At 41.9% G+C, this 10950-nt stretch overlaps 1 pseudogene; it reads left to right on the top strand.

Moving 5' to 3' along the window:
• The first annotated feature begins 6459 nt into the window (after window positions 1–6459).
• LOC110546280 (ran guanine nucleotide release factor-like) lies at window positions 6460–7005 on the top strand (annotated as a pseudogene).
• Window positions 7006–10950: the final 3945 nt, after the last annotated feature.

The raw sequence follows: 10950 nt of genomic DNA, 5'->3' as shown, positions 1-10950 counted from the left end.
GTTAGATAGTTTGTGTCAACTCTTTATAAGCTAAAGTCATCTGAGAAAAGGGAAACTCAATTGAGAAAATGCCTTTCTAAGACCTGGTTGTAAGGTGGATTATAAGGCATTTTCTTAATTAGTGATTGATAGTTAAGAGCCAAGCTTATTTTAAGATGGGACCACCCTCCTGCCAGCGGCCCTGGGTTCTATAAGAAAGAAACCTAGGAAGGCTATGGAGAGCAACACAGTAAGTGGCCCCCTCCATAGCCTTTGCAACAGCTCTGCCTTCAGGCTCCTGTACTGTTTCAGTCCCTGTTCTGACTTCCTGATCATGAACAGTCATATGGAAGTATAAACCAAATAAAATACTTGCTCTCCAACTTGTTTTTGGTCATGGTGTTTCATTGTAACAATAGAACCCTAAGTAACACATTAACATTACACCTTGCTCTAAAAAGAAACAAAGAGTTGGACAACAGGAGGCTCATACCTTTAATGCCAGCACTCAGAAGGCAGAGAAATGTGGTTCTCTGAGTTCAAGGCCAGCCTGGTCTACAGAGTGAGTTTCAGGGCAGCCAGGGCTACACAGAGAAACTATGTCCAAGAGAGAGAGAGAGAGAGAGAGAGAGAGAGAGAGAGAAAACAGAAAAAGAAAGAACCATGTGTGAAATATCAAAGTTCTTAATGACACACTGCACAACAGGAAAAATTAAGATTAGAGTAATTATCTATGTACAAAACTGAAATGAGAAAGTGATACTGTGGTGTTTTGGACAAGAATGGCTCTCATAGGCCTATACATTGGAATGTGTATGTGTGGAACATACATACACTGAAGCAAAACATTCATACAGTTGAAATAAAATAAATAAATATAGTAAATTAAACCTCCCCCATATCTCCTATATGTTACCATGGGTTAAAAACATCCAGAAATACATAGAAATGCAACAAATATCAGCATCCAAAACTATGAATTTGTAAATAAAACAATCAAAGGATGCTGGGTGGTAGTGGTGCATGCTATACCAGTCCTGGTCATAAACCCAAAAGATGCTCTGTAAGACACGGACATTTGTTCAGCTATGTTCATAGCAGTGTTATTTGTAATAACCATAAACTGGAAACAACCCAGATGTCTTTCAACCAAAGAATGGATAAAGAAACTGTGGTACATTTACGTAATGGAATACTACTCAGCTATTAAATCCAAGGAAATCAAGAAATTTGCAAGTAATGGATGGAACTAGAAAAGTAAGGTAACCCAGACCCAGAAAGACACACATGGTATGTATTAACTTATAAGTAGATATTAGCCTTATAGTACTGGATAACTATACTATAATTCACAGAGGCAAAGAAGCTAAGTAACAAGGAGTTCCCAAGGGAGGGTGCTTGAGTCTCACTCAGAAGGAGAAACAGAACAGACAGCGGAAGTCGTTGAAGAGGACAGGAGAAGAAAATGAGGACAAGGCTCAGATGTCGGTGGAACAGGAGCAGGAGGATGGAGGGCCTACAGTGAGAAGAAAAATCATGGACACGGGCATTTCTGAGACAAGCTAGAGACCTACAACAGGGTAGGCTCCTGAGAGAATATGGGGTGACTCTGAGGCTCCAAATAGTGGGGATCACAGAGACTGAAGAAGCCGCCCTCCAACCAGACAGTACTCCTAATGGAAGGAAAGGAACAATAACCCACTCATATAACTTGACCCAAAATTTACCCTGCCTACAAGATGTGCAGGGATAAAGACAGAGCAGAGAGTGACGGAATCTGCAACCGATGCCTGGCCCAACCTGAGACCCACTCCAAGGGAGAGAGCCAACTTCTGACACTTCAATGACATGCTTGCTATGCTTGCACCTGGGAGCCTAGCATGGCTGTCTTGTTCTCTGAGAGGCTACACCCAGAAAGGGATCAAAACAGAAGCTGAGACTCACTGCCAAACATTGGGCAGAGTGTACAGAGCCTTGTGGAAGAGTAGGGGGAAGAATAGAAGAACCTGGAGGGAACAGGAGCTCCACAAGAACACCAATAATGCCAACTAACCTGTGCTCTGGGGGTTTGTAGAGACTGAAGCACCAACCAATATCCATACATTGACTAGACCTAGACCCTCTACACACATGTACCCAATGATCTCCATGTGGGTCCCCTAGAAAGGGGAACAAGGGCTGTTTCTGACATGCTCCCTGTTACATGCTTTTAGATCACTTCCCCATAGAGGGGCTGCCTTGTGAAAGAGGAATTGCTCAGTCCTAATGTGACTGGATGTGCTGGGGTGGGTTAGTGGGGAAGGGTCCCTGTTTCTGAGGGGACAAGAAAGGGGATAGGAAAAAGAGGAGGGTGAAGAGGGGCTGAGAAGAGAGGAGGGAGGGACTATGATTGGGATGTAAAGTGAATGAATGAATAAATAAGTAAGTAAGTAAGCAAATAAATAAATAAATAAATAAAATCTTATGAAATAAGACTCACCAAATGCAAACCTACTCGTTTTGGGGTGAAGAGTTTAAGTTAGCCTGAATATAAGTCCATTTTGAAATAAAGATCTTGACTGGGAACTGAATTCAGGTACCAGGAAATATCACAGAATGTACACCTGGCAGAAAACAAAGTTAACTCTCCTAGAAACAGCCTTCAGGAAATAATACAGAATAAATGCTTCATAGAAAATAGAGACAAACTCCCTGGCAATAATCAATGGGAATCGGTTGGAAATCGGGTGGGAAAATTCTCCCCAATGTTTCAGGTATGGTTTAGAAAAATAGCCATTGTGATTATATGCCTTAGCCATTGTGATTGTGTGCATCAGAGAAGGTCACCCGCCCTGCTAAACTTCACCAATTCTGTAACACCAAGGCTTGTGCCCCCCTGCTTGCTGCCATGGAAACCCCCTGCTCACAGACTTTCCCTTTAAAAATCCTGTTCACTCAGAGCTCGGGGTCCTACTTCTCCACTGCTGTGTCAGTGAGAGGTTCCAAGTTTGATTGCTCTCTCGTAATAAAGCTCTTTTGCAATTGCATCGAGTCGTCTCCTGGTGATCTCTGAGCGTCCCCTGAACCTGGCATTACAGGAGGAGGCCCTTAAAATAACACCATGCATGGACATCGGTGATATTTACAGTCCTGACTTATGGAACCAAGTTGCTTCTCTTACCTGGAGCCGAGACACCCTAGAAGGAAAAACTCCCTCTGTCCATTTCCTGCCTATCACAGCTGTGATTGCCAAAGTGTAGAAGCTCTTAGAACAGGACCTGCTGAGAATGCCATGTTCCTTCAGTCAGGCAAGTCTGAGGATCAGTGTTCTAAAGAGCACCCTGTTCCAGATCTCATAGCCCCTAAACCAGAAACCAAACACTTCAAAGGGATCACTATAAAAGCCCTCAGCCCCTCCCACCCCTATTCCACTTGCCTATCAAGCCTACAACCTACAGAACTCTGTTATAAAGGCAGACAGATCTCCAAGCCAACTGCCAAAGAAGAGAGAGAACTCCCTGCTTCTCTTTTCTCTGACCCCTAAAGCTGCACTCTCCAGGACATCACCAAAAAAACATAGAAAATGCCATATAACTCTTTAGCTTCCTACCCCCAGCCTTCTACCATGCAATAGCTTTGCAATCTCTGTGATTCCATTGTAAAGGCAGATAAAACACCAATTATTCTAGCTAGTTCTGCCTCCTCCTCTACTCATGACTCCAATATGGGCCTGGAATTCCAGGAATTAACAGTTAATATTCGCCATACTCCAGCTATTGGTGTTCCTACAAAGCTACAGCTTTAAAAGAACACAGACAGGCAGTAAAGGAAGATGGCATTCACACACCTTAAACTAAATCCCTCCCACAGATTCAAATTGCCACCTTAAACCACCCCCCCCTCAGAGTAAGGTGCATATTTGTCACTCCTTCCTGCCTGGCCTGATGCCTTTACAATGGGAAACTCCTTTCCAAGATGAAAGCCTTCTGCAAGTCAGGTGAAATCAGAACCAGGATGACAACCTGGAAATTCAATAAACTTTTTGGCCAGGGAGTTTTTCCAGGAAAGCACAACAAGCAACATAACCAGTGGGTTACGTTCTGCCCAGTTCATGAACCCCAAAAGACCAGGAATAACTAGACTCCACTGTAAATACATGAGGTTCTTTTTATTGTAAATTACAAGCTGCAGCTTGGGCCCACACCCCCCACCGCCAAAGCCCTGTGCTCAGGGTAGCTGGGTGACTTAAAGATTTTGGTCCCTCCCAGCATGCCCAAGGCAGGGGCGATTCCTGCCTGGCAAGCATCTATTGGTCAAAATGCTACATTTTTAATTGGTTGGCTATAGGAAGGTTCCCAGACCATTAATGATCTGGTGTCCCTCCCTAGGGGGATGGGCCAGTTTCCTAGCAACTGTGTCTCTAGTGGGTGGGGAAAGAATGCAGTAAGGTGGCCTTTCCCCTCAGGGCATTACTGTACTTCTTTACCTACCTAGTTCAGGCCTTAATTAATAATAGCTGCTAATTTTTAATCTTTTGGTCTCTCAGGTTACTATGACCAGGTACATCTAGGTGCGCTCCAGGCTTGGGATGGAATCACCCCTACCCTCTGGCTCACAAGGCCCAGAATCCTCCCTGTTCTCTCTCTCCCATAAGCCAGAAGAGGCCCTTTTTGATATTATTCTTTTTTAAAAAAAGATTTATTTATTATCTATTATATATACAGTGTTCTGTCAGCTGCAGGCCAGAAGAGGGCACCAAATCTCATTATAGATGGTTGTGAGCTACCACGTGGGTGCTGGGAATTGAACTCAGGACCTTTGGAAAAGCTGCCAGTACTCTTAACCTTTGAGCCATCTCTCCAGCCCTTGATAATATTCTTAAAACTAAACTGAGCTTAGAAAAAAAAAAAATTCCTGGTGCTGCAACCAGGCATCTCCTTCTTAAGAACATCATCTGGGAGAAGTCCTCATATGACATCTAAGTCCAGGCTAGCCTGCCAAGGCTTCAAAATGAACACTATTATAGGAGGGTGGTGGCTGCCCAGGACATAGGAACAGGATCACATCAGGCTGCCTCTGTAGCTCAGGTCTTAGAAATAGCAACAAAAACAGAGGAGATCTGCTTTAAATATAGAGAAGGACACAGGAAAAAATGAACCCAGGAGGATAAAGACTGCTACAAGACTTAAGGTTCTCTGGAAAGGGGGCTGCCCCATCTCAGCCATCCCTGCTAATGTCCCTTTATTGGCAATAGGCATTGAAGATAGCCTTTTTCCTATTCCTTTCCACCCTTGGGTCTGTGAACTCTTAGCATTTTCAGTAGCCCCCCTCTTAACAATTTTGTGCCAGCCTCAAGATATGAATGAACAGATCCTCCTTGGGGAATGGCTAATGGTCCCCCCACCACTGACAGGAGGTTGTGGACACTGCATTTAAACCTTACTTAGATAGGGGACTCAATATACACCATTAGATGGGATGACATCCTGGTATAGAGAGTTTCTTCCACTATCCCCTCCTAACTTCAGGACTGATTAATACCATCCCTATAGTTTCTAGGATTCAAAATCACCCCTCATAAAATACAGCCTGTTCTGCCCACCGTGTTCTTGGGAACAGAAATTTCCCTCACCTCAACACACCCTCTTAAATCCACCTTTTCCTTCCCTTAAAACTGTAACCTCCCTCCAAAGCATTTTGGGTAAACTATACTGGTTTTGACCCTTTACAAAGGTACTCTCCAGCCTCTATTTGACTTCTTAAAGGGTAACTCATCCCCAACAAACAACAGTTTTAAGAAAAACTGTCACTGGAGAAGGCTGTTTCTCCTGCACAACCAAGATGGCATCCTGCCTAAACATCCTGTCCCGGGCTAAGCTACCCCCTCCTGTTCAGCACCCAGTGTGCAATGGTGCCTGAATACCCCAAAAGGAAAGGCAGACATTGGGCAACAAGTGTACCTTCTCTTAACTTATCTGAAACCAATTAAAATACATCATTGGGAAGTTTTACCTTAAGAAAACAGTCCAAAAATTTGTTGCTACTTCTTTGAAGAGAGCTAGACTTGCTTCCTCTTGTATTTTACAACACATTATATGGATGACATTCTGCTTTCTGGTGAAAATAATAAAATTCTAGATTTATTTGCTAAAGTAAAAAAAAAATTACATTAACCCACTATAAGGTGATTATAGCCCCCAATAAAATTCAACATACTATTTCAATCTTGTATCTAGGAAAATTGATATCTTCATAAATCATCTAATAAAGGGTAGAGATTAGTAAATAGTCTTCAGAACTCTAAATGAGAAAAGGGCCCAGGGCTTTGTAGGCCAGTAGGAGGTAGTGTCTACTCTGGGAACCCCAGGGAAGTTATGCCTAGAAGACCCATGTAGGTTTTGTTAAAACCTAGCTAATGTCCAGACTCAAGTCTTAGCTCTATGGAGCCCACCAGAACCTGTCCACTGTTTTGAAGCACATCCTCCATCCTGGGGCTATTGACATGACAACCAAGAAATTATCTGCCTTCCTGTGCCTGACCAGAGTCTGGCCGTGGAGTTTCTAGAGCTACAGGCCCCTGTACTGAGTGAAGCAGCTGCACGGTACCATTCTGAGGTCCTTGGCAGAGTGCAGGGGGCTGGAGCCCTGTATGTGCTATCTGTGAAGGCTCTCTGTTTGGAGAACTTATTTCTGGGGGGCTGCCATCAAGATGCCTGGTTCCTTTCTGGCAAGCAACAGGCAGCTGAAGAAAACCAGCTGGCAGCAAAGGATGCCACACTGCATCAGGCCTTGCTCTCACTGCCCCAGTACCAGACTGACCTCCTGCTCAACTTCAGTCATCCCCTGTGTAACAGCAGGTCTCTTGGCCCTGAAAATCTTTCATGTCCACCTTAGGGCCTGGGTAACTTTGAACAACTGGTGACTAGTTTGACTCTTCATGATCCCAACATCATTGTTCCTCAGTGAAGATGGTTGAAACACAACATACTTACTGCTGCTGAGGACTTCTGGACCCAGTTCTGAGAAAGGGTTTTTCTTTCTCCTTCTTCCCTGCATGTAAACATAAGATACTTCCTCTGCAGAAATAAACTTGCTTTATAAACAAAACAAAACATTCTAAATTATTTCCAACAACTGCTAGGGGACTTGAATTGGGTTAGACCTATGTTAAAAATTTCCATAGCACAACTGCAACCTTTAGTTGATGTTTTTAAAAAAGAATTAATTACAATTTATTCACTTTGAATCCCCACTGTACGCTCCCCCCATCTCTTCCAAATCTCACCCTCTTGCTTCTCCCCCAATCCACTGATAGGGGAGGACCTCCTCCCCTTCTATCTGACCCTAGTCAGCCACTAAGTTCATGTCAGAGACAGCCCCTGCTCCCTTTACTAGGAACCTACATGGAGACTGAGCTGCCATGGACTATATCTCTGTAGGGGGTCTAGGTCCTCCCTATGCATGGTTTTTGGTTGGAGTATCAGTCTCTGCAGGACCCCTGGACCCAGGCTGTTTTGTTTTTTTTTTCCTGTTTGTCTCCTTGTGGAGCTCCTGTCCCCTCCAGGTCCATCTCCCCCTTCTTCCATAAGGTTCCTTGCACTATGCCCAAAGTTTGGCTAGGAGTCTCAGCATCTCCTTCGATACCCTGATGGGTAGTCTTCTACAGGGGCCCTGTGGAAGGCTCCTGCCCTGTTAACCTGTTTTCTCCTACTTCCGATGTCTATCCTGTTTACCCTTCTGAACGAGGTTTCAGCCTCTTCCCTAGGGTCCTCCTTGTTGTTTAGCTTCTTTATGACTATAGATTTTAGTATGTTTATCCTATATATTTTATGTCTTAATATCTGCTTCTGGGATAGCTCACTCAGGATGATCTTTTCTAGGTCCCACCATCTGCCTACAAATTTCACGATGTCCTTGTTTTTAATTGCTGAGCAGTATTCCATTGTGTAAATGTAGCACAAACCAAGTAATCCAATTTAAAAATTGAATACAGAGCTAAACAGAGAATTCTCAACAGAGGAATATAAAATGGCAGAAAAACACTCAAAAGAAATGCTCAACATCCTTAGTCATCCAGGAAACAGAAATCAAAATGACCCTGAGATTATACCTCACACCCATCAGGATGGCTAAGATCAAAATCTCAAGGGATGACACATGCTGGAGATGTTGTGGAGAAAGGGGAGCCCTCTTCCATTGCTGGTGGGAATGTGATCTTGTACAACCACTTTGGAAACCAATCTGGTGCTTTCTCAGAAAATTAGGAATAGTGCTACCTCAAGAGCCAGCTATATCACTCCTGGGCATATATCTGAAAAATGCTCAGCCATACAAGGACATTTGCTCAACTATGTTCATAGCAGCTTTGTTCATAGTAGTAAGAATCTGGAAATAAATTAGATGTCCCTCATCTGAGGAACGGATACAGAAATTGTGCTATATTTGATGTAATCCTGATCCTTCATCTCCTAGAGAATGCAGTGACTCTTCACATACAGCACTAAAGTAGGTGGAAAATGCACTTAGGAACGCTCAACTTCAGCGTATCTCATATCCATTTACTACTCCTACATTGTTAGTTATCCTTTTTTCCAGCATCTCTCTGGAATTGCTCTGGGATAACAGAATGGATACATCTATTAGTCCAAAAAAAAAAAAAAAAAGGCTACCTATCAATCAATTCCATATTGGCTATTTCTGAACTGCTAATTCTACACAGGTGTGAGACAAAACCTATTTAGTCAAGAGCTGATAAAAAAAATGTGCAATCCTTATGATAAAAAGTTGGAATTTCAGGGGCTGGAGAGATGGCTCAGAGGTTAAGAGCACTGGCTGCTCTTCCAGAGGTCCTGAGTTCAATTCCCAGCAACCACATGGTGGCTCACAACCATTTGAAATGAAATCTGGTGCCCTCTTCTGGTATGCAGGTGTACATGCAAACATACATTGTATAGATAATAAATAAATCTTTAAAAAAAAGTTGGAATTTTAAATGAATGTTTCACACAACTTTGCTACATACTTTAAAAATTGATACTCCTATTCCTTCCAGTAAACTTATAGATTTCGCATCAAAACATGCTATTCTATTTCCTAAAAGTACCAAGTTTCAGCACATACCTTCTGCATAAGTAGTAATTACAGATATCACAAGAGATGGTAAAGGGTTCCCTTGTTTCTACAAATGCTTCACTGATTTTTACCTACCGAGGTTCTTCAATACAAAACAAAAACAAAACAAAACAAAAAACAAAAAAACCAGAATCATACAAGATTTACATGGCTTTACAGTGTTATCCTCAATCTCTAAACTTATATTCTGATCACATTATGAAGTCCTGGCAATGCAATGGCTAGAAACAGCACGGATTACTTCATCAGGAACCTCTATTCATGATTTTCTACAATTAACTTAACAGGACTTACAAACTGAAGAGATTGCTGTTTAGTTCAGCCATATTAGTCACATTCTAATATTTAAGACCTTTGTTTTAATAAAGTGTAAAGGCAGATTTCCTTTCCCTAGGAACTAACAACCTAAAGGAAGCATGAGATTCATGCTGGCTTTCATCAAATGTGTCAGCATTGAACAAATGGGTTTCATTAACACTTAAGAAATGCCTTTCATGTGCAAAATTTAATATTATTTCTCCACCCTCTTGTGATTCAGCAAGGATTATTCACAAATCATATTTGGTACATAGGTGTTACTTATGTTTTTAGTTTTTGGAGGCTGAAATATGTTGTTATTGTGGACAGTTCTTCATTGCTCTTTTTTTTTGCTGCTTCTCTATCAGGAAAAGAAGTTAAGGATGTTATTAGCTTGTTGCTCAGAGAGTTTGCTGTTTTTAGGCCCTTCACAATATTAAAAACACACAATACTCCTCCATACATTGCCAAGCCTTTTCAGGCATTTTACAACACTTTGAAATACCTCACATCACAGGCATCTCGTATAACCCTCAGGGTCAGTCTTTAGTAAAAAGAGGTAATAACTTAAACATTATTGGAAAATAAAAAAGGCAGAGAATAGTAACATGGCCTCTTCACAATATTTTATTCTGTATTATATACACTTTAAAAGATTGGAATAGCCTCACTGTTGAAGAATGTTTTTGGGATCCTCTGCAAAATTTCAAGGTCATGGTCCTGTGGAGAGATGTCATGTTAATTTAATGTCCCAGATCCAGTAATTCCCTGGCACTGAGGCTATATTTATGTTTTACCTCAGAGTGCTAAGAAGCCTTTGTGACTATCAAAATGACTGATTCCACCTACGGAAGATAGACAAATAAAAGTGTCTGCAGAAAAGGAATACAATGTGGTGATGGAGTTGCCAAGCCATGAAGAGTATAGTTCTGATGAGATCAAGGTATATACAATGACAAAACCAGCCACATGGTACAAAAACATGTTTTTCCATAAAGGAAAATAAAGGATAGGTGCAATACTTAATTGTATAACAACATCAAGCAATGCATAATACGACTAATATAATGACAAACTCACTCGTGTCTGCTACATCTGGAAGAGCACAAAAATTCACTACAAGGGTAATTCTGTGTTTTAAAGGCACAAGCACTCAGAATTCTCCTCACATGACTCAATGCCAAGACAGTGTTCCAACAATGCACACAATTTCATTTTATATAAACAAAACAGACATGAAGAAGTTCTTTTGAAAACATAGAGTAACACACACACCTGCACACTCTTTCACCATTAGCATATCCAGTGACTAAGTAAGACAGAAAAGTTCATCAGACCTTAGACTAGGATCAACAGATAAACCTGAGTCATCAAGTGTGAGTGCTAGGAACCAAATGTGGGTATCCAACAGCAGTGGTACTACTGAGTCCACACTCCAGCCCCCAAATATGTCATAATGCAGATGAAGCTGTCCCATTACTCCTACAGGTGATGAAAATCCCTTCTACATGGTCACTGAAAGATTGAATGGATTTCTATCACTCAGTGAATGGACTTTGCACA

Source organism: Meriones unguiculatus, chromosome 17, assembly GCF_030254825.1.
Source record: "Meriones unguiculatus strain TT.TT164.6M chromosome 17, Bangor_MerUng_6.1, whole genome shotgun sequence".
NCBI classification, from domain to species: domain Eukaryota; kingdom Metazoa; phylum Chordata; class Mammalia; order Rodentia; family Muridae; genus Meriones; species Meriones unguiculatus.
The sequence above is the reverse complement of the archived record's forward strand: the minus strand, read 5'-3'. Positions and strand labels throughout refer to the sequence as shown.